Source organism: Astyanax mexicanus, chromosome 1, assembly GCF_023375975.1.
Source record: "Astyanax mexicanus isolate ESR-SI-001 chromosome 1, AstMex3_surface, whole genome shotgun sequence".
Taxonomy (NCBI): domain Eukaryota; kingdom Metazoa; phylum Chordata; class Actinopteri; order Characiformes; family Acestrorhamphidae; genus Astyanax; species Astyanax mexicanus.
In genome coordinates this window covers 119,593,751-119,606,098 of record NC_064408.1, presented here as the reverse complement: position 1 = coordinate 119,606,098, position 12,348 = coordinate 119,593,751, and the positions used below count along the sequence as shown (strand labels likewise).

General features: G+C 36.4%; 1 protein-coding gene across 1 annotated transcript in view; it reads right to left on the bottom strand.

Moving 5' to 3' along the window:
• fam110d (family with sequence similarity 110 member D) overlaps positions 1-10,864 on the bottom strand; it is a 42,295-nt gene extending 31,431 nt beyond the window's left edge. The window contains exon 1 of the mRNA XM_049467586.1: positions 10,656-10,864. The gene's annotated coding sequence lies outside the window, so the exon portion shown is untranslated. The remainder of the gene's footprint in view (positions 1-10,655) is intronic.
• Between the last annotated feature and the right edge of the window lie 1,484 nt (positions 10,865-12,348).

The following is a 12,348-nucleotide window of genomic DNA, read 5'->3' as shown; positions in this document are numbered from 1 at the left end:
CTTGTAAAAAAACATAATGTTATGGCTGTCTTGAGTTTTCAATAAGTTCTACAACTCTTATTTTTCTGTGATAGAGTGATCGGAACACATACATGTTTGTCACAAAAAACAGTCATAAAATTTGGTTCTTTCATAAATTTATTATGGGTCTGCTGAAAATGTCACCAAATCTGCTGGGTCAAAAATATACATACAGCAACATTAGTATTTGGTTACATGTCCCTTGGCCATTTTCACGGCAACTAGGCGCTTTTGGTAGCCATCCACAAGCTCCTGGCAAGCTTCAGGTCGAATGTTTGACCACTCTTCTTGACAGAATTGGTGCAGTTCAGCTAAATGTGATGGTTTTCTTGCATGAACCCGTTTCTTTAGCACTGTCCACATGTTCTCAATGGGGTTTAAGTCAGGACTTTGGGAAGGCCTTTCTAAAACCTTAATTCTAGCCTGGTTTAGCCATTCCTTTACCACTTTTGATGTGTGTTTTGGGTCATTGTCTTGTTGGAACACCCAACTGCGCCCGAGACCCAACCTTCGGGCTGATGGTTTTAAGTTTTCCTGCAGAATTTGGAGGTAATCCTCCTTCTTCATTATCCCATTTACTTTCTGCAAAGAACCAGTTCCACTGGCAGCAAAACATCCCCAGAGCATAATACTACCACCCCCATGCTTGACAGTAGGCATGGTGTTCCTGGGATTAAAGGCCTCACCTTTTCTCCTCCAAACATATTGCTGGGTGTTGTGGCCAAATAGCTCAATTTTTGTTTCGTCTGACCAGAGAACTTTCCTCCAGAAGGTTTTATCTTTGTCCATGTGATCAGCAGCAAACTTCAGCCGAGTCTTAAGGTGCCTTTTCTGGAGCAAGGGCTTCTTTCTTGCACGGCAGCCTCTCAGTCCATGGCGATGTAAAACACGCTTGACTGTGGAGACTGACACCTGTGTTCCATCAGCTTCCAAATCCTTGCAGACCTGCTTCTTGGTGATTCTCGGCAGCATGTGATAGCTTGCGTTTTCTTCCTGATCGTGGCAGTGACACAACTGTTCCATGCACTTTATACTTGCGTATAATTGTCTGCACAGTTGCTCTTGGGACCTGTAGCTGCTTTGAAATGGCTCCAAGTGACTTCCCTGACTTGTTCAAGTCAATAATTCGCTTTTTCAGATCCACACTGAGTTCCTTTGACTTTCCCATTGTAGCTTTTGTAGCTGAGTCTAATCACTGGGTCAAATGAGCCCTATTTAAATGGGCTCATGAGAAGTCAACAGCTGTAGTCAATCAGAATCACTTACAAGAAGTGAAGAGGCCATGACATGAAGCTAATTTGATTGACACAACTCGCTACATCACCAAAATTGACAAATTTTGTTGCTGTATGTATATTTTTGACCCAGCAGATTTGGTGACATTTTCAGCAGACCCATAATAAATTTATGAAAGAACCAAATTTTATGACTGTTTTTTGTGACAAACATGTATGTGTTCCGATCACTCTATCACAGAAAAATAAGAGTTGTAGAACTTATTGAAAACTCAAGACAGCCATAACATTATGTTTTTTTACAAGTGTATGTAAACTTTTGACCACAACTGTATGTGTAAAGAATCTATCTTCTGATTGACTCCACTATATTGCATCTCAGATGGGGTTGAAACACTCTTTATAACTTCGGTGTTAATATATAACAGGGTTAATCCGGTGTAGGCAGAAATTGTTGGGTATCATTTTTCTTACTTTAGTTCTTTACATTGAATCAGGTTAATACAAAAATGAACTGTGATTAATCACACTTTTTGTAAGTTCAATTTCACTACTAAGCACAACCAGGCCTGATTACTGTCAGACCTGTAGAATCAAGAAATCACTTAAATAGAACCTGTCTGACAACATGAAGCAGATAAAATATCTCAAAAAGCAAGAGATTCAAAAACAAAGTTATTGATCATCTATCAGTATGGAAAAGGATATAAAGTCATTTCTAAAGCTTTGAGACTCCAGAGAACCACAGTGATTCACTTTTATTCACTAATGGAGAAAACATGGAACACTGGTGAACCTTCCCAGGAGTGACCGGCCGACTGATCAAAATTACTCCAAAAGGGCATGAACTACTCATCCAGGAGATCCCAAAAGAACCCAGAACAACATTTAAAGAACTGCAGGTCTTACTTAAGGCCTCAGTTAAGGTTAATGAGTGTTAATGATTCAATAATAAGAAAGAGACTCCAGAACTTTGGATAAATATTTCTTTGGACTGACGAGACGGAACTTTTTGGAAGCTCTGTGTCCTGTAACATCTGGCGTAAAACTGATAAAAAATTTCAGAAAAAGAACTAAAATCATACTGAACGTAGTAAAGCATGGTGGTGGTAGTGTGATTAGTGTGCTGATGTGGAGCTGCTGGATAACTTGCTGTAATAGATGGAAGCAGGAATTCTGCTGTTTATCAGAAAATCCTGAAGGAGAATATCCGACCATCTGTTCCTTAGTGACCTCAAGCTCAGGAATACTTGGGTTCCGCAGCAGGACAATGACCCAAAGCACACAAAGAAGTTCACCACTGAATGGATTTAAAAACTAAACTAAATGAAGGTTATGGAGGAGTGGTCTAGTTAAAGTCTGGATGATTGAGATGCTGTAGATGATCTTAAACAGGACGTTCATGTTGGAAAATCCTCCAATGTGTCTGAATTAAAACAATTCTGTAAAGAAGAGTGGAACAAAATTCCTCCACAGAGATGAGAAAGATTTGTTGCCAGTTATCGGTGAAGCTTAAATGCAGTTTGGATAGTTTTTTTTTTTCTTTTCTTTAATGAATGAAATCATCATTTAATAAGTGCTTTCAGTATTTACTCATGTTATCTTTGACCAATGTTAAAGTTTGTTAAATAATAAAGCAGTTAGCCGTTAGCCAGATCTGCATTTCAGTCAGAACTAGGCCTTTAACTGGAGACACAGAGCGTGTGCTGTAGATCATCTAACTCATCTCAGATGATGTCAGGGGAGCTGTCAACACTTCAGATGGAGGACGCTGCCTGGCGGAGCTCCATTTGAGCCTCAGGGTGTCTCCTTCTTTTACTACGCAGATAAAAAAAGGGTTTCGCGTCTGCTAATCCTCGTCTGAAGGGCTTTACGCGCCTCATAAACGGCCGGGCTGAACTCAGTGGCGCGTTTGAGGTCATTATTTGGACGTAGCAGTTCTCGGAGAAGCTGTGGAGAGTTTTACTACTTCCCCCATGTCTGCTGTGTCTAAAAACATTGAGTGATTAGCGCGTTAGCCTGTACGGACGCATCTCAGCGTGAATAAGCACGAAGCATGGAAAAGACAGTGGGTACCCCTTCTGCAACACCTACCTACCCATAGATTTATATTAGAACTACATATTCCCTGTCTCGAGCTTAATACACATTAACAGCCCCAAAATACAACAGCTACAAACGACAAAATCAATGCTTCATTTTCCTACAAGTACAGCCGGCCAACAAATATCACTCATTTGTATGCCTACAAGACGCCAAGTCAGCCAAAACATTAAGTACATACAAAAACTCACCAGTCAGGCGGCCTAATATTATTGTGAATTAGTTTCACACTGAAGGACAGCCTTTAAAAATGCTTTTTAATATGATATGACACAACGTTAGCCATAGCTAACTATTGAATTAATCCAGCATGAGCTCCATTTAACACTAAGCAATGTGTAACACCTTCAGCAGAGCGCTGCTGAGAAGGCGTTAGACAGTCATGGCCCCGCCCCCGTAGTGAAAATCATGAATCTGATTGGTTAGATTGTCCTGCGACTTTGCTAACAGACTCATTATTACTACGTCCTTCAAAAATCAGCAGAAGGGTCACACAGACACACATCAGGGGCAGAAGCTCTTTTACAAAAGCAGTTTTGATTGGTTACTAGGGGTGGGCGATATGGCTCTAAAATAATATCACAATATTTCAGAGTATTTTTGCAATAACAATATACTTGGCGATATAGGAAAACTAAAATAATTAATTCATTTCAGGAATATAGTATAATATAGATACTATATATAATATGGCAAAATAAATAATATAGCATAAAATAATATAATGCAGCAAATAATATTGGAGAATATTTAGTGCATGCATATAAACTGCAAACTAAAACAATTATACAATAAATACACCTAAAGCTTCACAGTAAATAATAGACTACTTTTAAGACAGAACAGCCCTATTATCATAATATGGATTTTTAATATCATGATATTTCTGTATCACGATATATTGTATACGATATACCATTGCCCACCCCTAGTGGTTAGAACAGCTGTCAGTCATAAGAGTTCTGTAGCAACGAAAAACGCAGACTAATGATTTAAATTAGTGGCTGTTTTTTATTTTAGTTAATTTATAAAATATATGCTTGTAGTTTACCATAACTGTAATATATATTTCCTGATTAAATATTATGTAATGATTTACATGCACCTATTGTCACCCATTCTCTGAAGGGTTAGAAGGGCCTCTGTTCTGCAGCTACTGCTCCGTGACTCTGAGTGTAATCTCTGTAATGGTGGTTTGAGGCCATTCTGTCATTCTGTGAACGGTCTACATGTTCCACAGCCGGCGGTTTACTGTTAGCGCTGGCCGGGCAGATGCTAGCCTTCTGCACGCTAATGCAGACTGATAAATATCCTACTTGAAGGAAGGATGATAATACGCCCACAAATATCTATCCAAACACATTCAGTACAGGCCAATGCGTATTTAAGTCATTTTCGTGATTATTTACATTGTAGATTCTCACTGAAGGCATCATCAAAACTATGAATGAACACATGTGGAGTTTTATGTACTTAACAAAAAATGAGCTGAACCTCCACAGTCACCGGACCTGAACCCAATCCAGATGGTTTGGGGTGAGCTGGAGCACAGAGTGAAGAAGGCAAAGTGCTAATAAACACCTCTGGGAACTCCTTCTCCTTCAAGACTGTTGGAAAACTTTTCATTTCAGGTGACTACCTCTTAATGAAGCTCATTGAGAGAATGATGCCAAGAGGGAGCAAAGCAGTAATCAGAGCAAAGGGGGGCTATTTTGAAGAAACTAGAATATAAAACATGTTTTTTTTATTTATTCCACTTTTTTTTGTTAATTACATAAAACTCCACATGTGTTCATTCATAGTTTTGATGATGATTTAAATAGTCATGAAAATAAAGAAAACGCATGGAAAAAGAGAAGGTGTGTCCAAACTTTTGGCCTGCACTGTATAGGGCAATATGGCCCTTAAAAAATATCACGATATTTCATGGTATTTTCACAATAATGTGTTTTTTCCAACTTTCCTTTCAATTCTGTGATGAATTAATTACGAAGCTTATTTAAAAAAAAATGCTATCCAAAATTGAGCCTTGCTCTTTTAACCCCTTAAACTTTTGGTTTATTACTAATAATCTGCTAATATCTCCATATTTTGTCAAGCAACGCACAGGGTTCAGTTTCAGGGCCTACAGAAAATAAAAGCTAAAGGGAAAGTTCTACTAGGAGACTCTAATTCTGCATCACCTTAACCTGAACCAATCACCAGCTTCCACAACTATAATGCTTGTTGTGGTTGTGTATCTGTGTGTATATTGTCGCTGTCCAATAAAAAATAAGTATCTGCTTTTTTGACTATTTTTGTTTTCTAAGATCATTTGAACACACCAACTGTCCCTTACACTGTGTCAAAAAATATCTTGACGAAGGAATAACCTTGAAATAACTTGAAATAACCTATTTTTACATTGACTTCCATTGAAAGTTTAGAAGGTTTTATCTTTCTCTGGTAAAGTTGCTGTTTTGAAGATACATGTTTTTCACTGGACACAGCCATGATATAAAAAAAATATTCATATAAACTGTAAAGACAAAACTTTACAGGAATTATTTTGCAAATAAAAAAGTGTTTTAGATTCTTCAAAAAAGGCACATATTGCTTAGATGACAAGAACTTAAACAAGAAAAGTATCCTCAAGTGCAGTCACCAATAGGGGTGGGCAATATTATATCGTTTAAAATATATCGTGATACAGAAATATCATGATATTAAAAATCCATATTATGATAATAGGGATGTTCTGTCTTAAAAGTAGTCTATTATTTACTGTGAAGCTTTAGGTTTATTTATTGTATAATTGTTTTAGTTTGCAGTTTATATGCATGCACTAAATATTCTGCAATATTATTTGCTGCATTATATTATTTTATGCTATATTATTTATTTTGCCACATTATGATTATACTGTTATACTATTATATACTATATTCCTGAAATTAATTAATTATTTTAGTTTTCCTATTTCGCCAAGTATATCGTTATCGCAAAAATACCCTGAAATATCGTGATATTATTTTAGAGCCATATCGCCCACCCCTATTCACCACAACACAAAGACCATCAAACACGGTATGATGGAACTGGCTCTCATCAGGACCGCACCAGGAAAAGAAAGAGCAAGAGTTTCCTCTATTGCACAGGATACATCCATCACAGTTATCAGCCTCAGAAACCTAAATTCTTCTTCACAGAGTGTTTTTTGGTGTGTTTAACACTTTTAAGTTACTACATGATTCTTTATGTGTTCCTTTATAGCCTGGAATGCTTTACTATTAATTTATAATGTAGGAAAAACATAAAAATTAAAACAATGAATGAGAAATTGGGTCCATTAGGTACATTACAGTAACTAAGCATGACTTTTTTTTACAGTAATGAAGCAAAACAAAGGAAATAACTAATGTAAGACCTATATTACCGTAAACCAGTACAGTACTAGTGAACACAATAGCTGAAAGCTTCCTGATCCAGGGCAGGATGTGTGATAAGGCCGTGCCTAAACCACACCGTCACCTTTCTCTGACCACGGCTGTTTATCCAGCTACACGTCCTGACTTCACTGAGATTAGCTGCTCCCTTTTTAACTGCTTATGAACTGTTCCGAACAGCTCAGGGGTTAATAAACACCATCCCAGTCCACTCCGCTCTGCTACCCAGTCACTAATTAAACCCAAGCTCAAATCAACAGCAGGGACAGATCTGAGGACTGTAGAGGAGAAATGCCTTTAAATAGAAGAGACTTTAAATCCATTTCACCACAAATAAGCACAGCAACTCTGTGTGGTCCTTCTATAAGAGCTAACTAACTCCAGCAAAAAAAGACCTTTTCCACGTGGGGAGTAAACCCACAACCTTATGATAGTCCTGTTTTATCGTTCTGGGAGGATACTAAAAAAATATATACATACTGTATATAATTATATATACAGCTCTGGAAAAAAAATTGAGACCACTTGAGTTTCTGAATCAGTTTATCTGATTTTGCTATTTATAGTTTTATTCTATAAACTACAGACAACATTTCTCTCAAATTCCAAATAAGAATATTGTCATTTAAAGCATTTAAAGCTAAAATGCAGACAAAACAAGTTCATATTCATTCATTCAAGTTCAGAAATCAATATTTGGTGGAATAACCCTGGTGGTTTTTAATCACAGTTTTTTTTTTCATGCATCTTGGCATCATGTTCTCCTCCACCAGTCTTACACACTGCTTTTGGATAACTTTATGCTGCTTTACTCCTGGTGCAAAAATTCAAGTAGTTCAGTTTGGTTTGATGGCTTGTGATCATCCATCTTCCTCTTGATTATATTCCAGAGTTTTTTAATTTGGTAAAATCAAAGAAACTCATCATTTTTAAGTGGTCTCTTGTTTTTTTTCCAGAGCTGTAGATGTAAACTGATAATTGACTGGTTGTGTTAGACTGACTTATCGTACGATAAAAGAATGACCTCAATAATATTTGTGTCATTTATAATAAACACACATTGTTCTTCATATCTCTAAAACATCAGCTATACAAGTAATTGCACTGGCCCTTTTACCACAAAATTATAAATATATTTAATTATATTTAATTTACATATATTTTCATATCAATGTTTTTCCCACTATTACAATAGTCCAGCTATTCTTCAAATTCTGTGATGGATTAACTAACAAAATTATTATTTTTACCCAATTTTACCCATGATCTCTTATCCCCTTGAACTTTGGGTTTATCGGTCAATAGTCTACTAATATCTCTATATTTTGTTTAGCAACCCACAGGGTTCAGTTTTGGGGCCTATGAAAATGAAAGCAAAAGGAAAAAAAACTATCTTGCTCAATAATATTTAATAATGGAGATATGGTCTTTGTTCACGTATAACAGTAAAGAGTATTTTAGCCAGTCACGATTAATTTTCTTTTATTATTATTTTTATTATTATTATTATTATTATTATTATTATTATTATTATTATTATTATTTTTATTATGTCAGTGGCATTAAAATGGCCTAAAACGACAATAATATCGTTTATCACAATAATTTTTGGGACGATATATCGTCCACCTAAAATTGGTATTGTGACAGGCCTAAGTTGTGTTGTTTTATATAGCATATTGATCTAAAATCAATATTTTATCAATGCTTTCTGAACTTAATACACCGATAAACACTGAAAGGGATGGGAAAATATTTCGATATTACGATATATTGCATCGTTTTTTTTGCAATACATTATCGATGTGTAACAACAAATATTGATATATTTATTGAAGCATAGGAGCTCTAAACTCCCTAAGACTCGCCCACAAATTAGACTTATTAGAGTTTTTGCTCCATTACTCCAGATGGTAGTGCTATAATGAAATAATACGGTTAACCTGCAGCAAAGAATATTGGTTGTGAAATTCTGGAAAACTAAAACACCAATAAATCCACAATTCCTGGTATTTGATTATTTAGGAGTATTTTATGAGATGCCCTGTTAATTGATACACACTTTTCACACGTTTAAAAACACTCATCACTTCTGCTACCCATCACTTATCATCACTGAATCAATCAATCAATCAATCAATTATCAGTCAACTTCAATCAAATCAAACACCCATCAATCACCATTCACACCTACTAATACCAGTCAGAACACCAGACCCTAGCAGATCTGACACACTGCACTTTCACTGACAGCTCTGCTAAAGGTAAAGTATACAGGTGACATATATTTGGCAACTTATAACCTATATTGGCACATATATAATGTATATTTCAGCTATACTAGAGCATCTCAAAAACATAGAAAAATAGATCATTGAAAAGTGACTTTATTTCAGTAATTCAGTTCATAATGTGAAACTCATTATATTATATAGATGTTTTAAACACACAGAGTGATCTATTTTAAGTGTTTATTTCTTTTATTGTTGATGATTATGGCTTACAGCCAATAAAAACCCAAAAATCAGTGTCTCAGAAAATTTGAATATTAAATAAGACCAATTGGTACTTTTGGCAGTGTGGGCAGTGTGCCAAGTCCTTCTGAAAAATGAAATCCAAACCAAACCATTTGGTTTCCACTGATTGGTGGAAACTTCACTCTAGACCTCGAGCAGTTTGGACTGTGTGTCTCTCCACTCTTCCTCCAGACTCTGATCCCTTGATTTACAAATGAAATGTAAAATTTACTGATGATCAGTGATGGTTTGGAGAGTCATGTCTGTCATCTGCTGGTGTTGATCCACTGTGTTTTATTATCAAGTCTAAAGTCAGTGCAGTTTTGTTTTCCCACAAAATCTTACAGCACTTCATGCTTCCCTCTGCTACTGACAACTTTTATGGAGTTGAAGATTTCATTTTCCAGCAGGACTTGGCACACTGCCCACACTGCCTAAAGTACCTATTGGTCTTATATAATATTCAAAGTTTCTGAGAGCCTGATTTTTGGGTTTTCATTGACTGTAAGCCACAGTCATCAACAATAAAATAAATAAACACTTAATATAGATCACTCTGTGTGTAATACATCTATATAATATATGAGTTTCACATTTTCAAATGAATTACTGAAATATAGTAACTTTTCAAAAAAAGTTAAAAATATTCTCATTTAGAGCATTTATTCGCAGAAAATGAGAAATGGCTGAAATAACAAAAAAAAGATGCAGAGCTTTCAGACCTCAAATAATGCAGAGAAAACAAGTTCATATTCATAAAGATTTAAGAGTTCAGAAATCAATATTTGGTGGAATAACCCTGTTTTTTTTTTATTTTGTTTTTTTCATGCATCTTGGCATCATGTTCTCCTCCAACAGTCTTACACACTGCTTTTGGATAACTTTTACTTTACACTCCTGGTGCAAAAATTCAAGCAGTTCAGCTTGGTTTGATGGTTTTTTTGTATTTCAGAGGTTTTGAATTTGGTAAAATCAAAGAAACTCATCATTGAAAACTCAAGTGGTCTCTTATTGTTTTCCAGAGCTTTATATATATATATATATATATATATATATATATATATATATATATATATATATATTGTCTGCATTAATCCATTCAGTTACAGCTCAAATGCATTAAAACAACGTTTTTATTTTGTATTTAACCAGTATTTATTGATTAAACTGGTTTAAATTAGGTTAAATAAGAAACGAATCAGAGTTGTAGTCTTAATAAACCTGAATTAAGCCCGATATTAGTCTTGATCTGAACAGTATTCTGAATTTAAGAGATTTAGTCCAGGACTAGCACAGTAAAGCAGCTGACAGCTGAAGCTGGAGCTCCAGTATGAAGTTTTAAATGGTAAACTCACCAGTTCTCCCAGTGTTTCCAGTAGCTCTTTCCTCTCTCTCTCTTTCTCTGTCTCTCCTTCAGTCCAGTACAGAAGTTCCGTCCAGTGTGTGTGTGTGTGTGTGTGTGTGTGTTCAGTCCGGTGGTCTCGTGCGTGTCTCTGAGCTCGAGCAGCGCTCGCGAGCTCTGCGCTCCAGCTCAGCTCCAGCCACACTGCTGCTCCTGCTGCTGCTGCTGCTGCTGGGAAAGGACCGGCCCACAAGAGCACGAGGGGGAGTGTGCGTGCACGTGTGTGCGTGTGTGTGTGCTTAGCTGAGCTGAGCTTGTGTTGGGGGGGCAGGTAAAGTGTGAGGAAAGGTTGGGGGCAGGTAGTAGTAGATGGGAAGAATAAAAGGGGTGGGGGGAGTTCAAGTGAAAAGGAGAGGTGTGTGTGTGTGTGTGTGTGTGTGTGTGTGTGTGTGTGCGCTGAAAGGAAAATAGTGCATTCAGTTTACTTCAAACAAAGTTGGAAAGCACTGCAATCTCGCGCACACGCGCACACACACACGAAATATTTAAATGATTACAGGTGAGGTCTGATTAGACACTATTTTAGTGATCTATAGCGCAGGGGTAGTTACCACTTTAAAATAAGACTACCTTTATAAAGGGTTTATAAATTGTTTACAATTAGTTTATTAATGGTTAATAATTAGGTTGTAAATGCCTTAAAAATCATTAATAATCAGTTATAACACATACATAGAAAGGGCAACAATGAATTGTCGTTTGCCAAATAGTGAACCCACAGCCATCTATATTGTTGCCCTTTCTAATCATGTGTTATAACTGATTATTAATGATGTTTAAGGCATTTACAACCTATTTAGTAACCATTAATAAACTAATTGTAAACCATTTATAAACCCTTTATGAAGGTATTTTAAAGTGGTACCCACCGGCCATATTGTGCAGCTGTGTGTTTGAAAAAATACGCTTTGCACAGTTCAAAACATGCAAAAGACATGTACTACAGTAGTTCTCTTAATTAATCCTGGTTGTGATTAAATGTGGCCGTAACGTGAAATTAACCAATCAGTGAGCCAGTTGTCATTCCCTTTAAGAACCAGATGAGCTCTGGCGCATTCGTATCTTAACAGTGTGGCGCTTTGCTTTGTGCGTCTCAGCAGAGACTGATACTGGCCTGTGTGTTCACACTGTGAAGATCCACCAGCAGCTCATTTAAGGGAACAGCAATGTTATTTTATTCTTTATTCTGTTTATTGTTGAGTTAAAAGCCTGGTTTGCGCTCTGCAGTGTGTTTATTTGTGTTTTTAACGAGTTTGGGTGTAAAGGATTGGGCGACTGTCTGTTGACTGCTGTCAGGGTTTTTAATTTGCATTTAATTTGTTGTACAAACTCCAGAACGGGTTTGTTTGTGGTGAGAACGTGATCCGCTCTCCATAGGACCCAACTAGGGGTGTGACGAGACACTAATATTACGAGACAAGACGAGACACGATACTGGGTTCATGAGAACAAGACGAGACAAGATTTAAACAAAAAATTTAAAAGAAAACGTCAAAAATTAAAAATGGCTTGAAAACTAGAGTTTTATTTGACAAAATCATACAACGCACACTTAACAGACTGGTTTCTCTCAAATATTGATTCTATAATTAATAGAGATAAGAACATGCATACAATAAGTACAAACCACAACCAGTCATATTAAG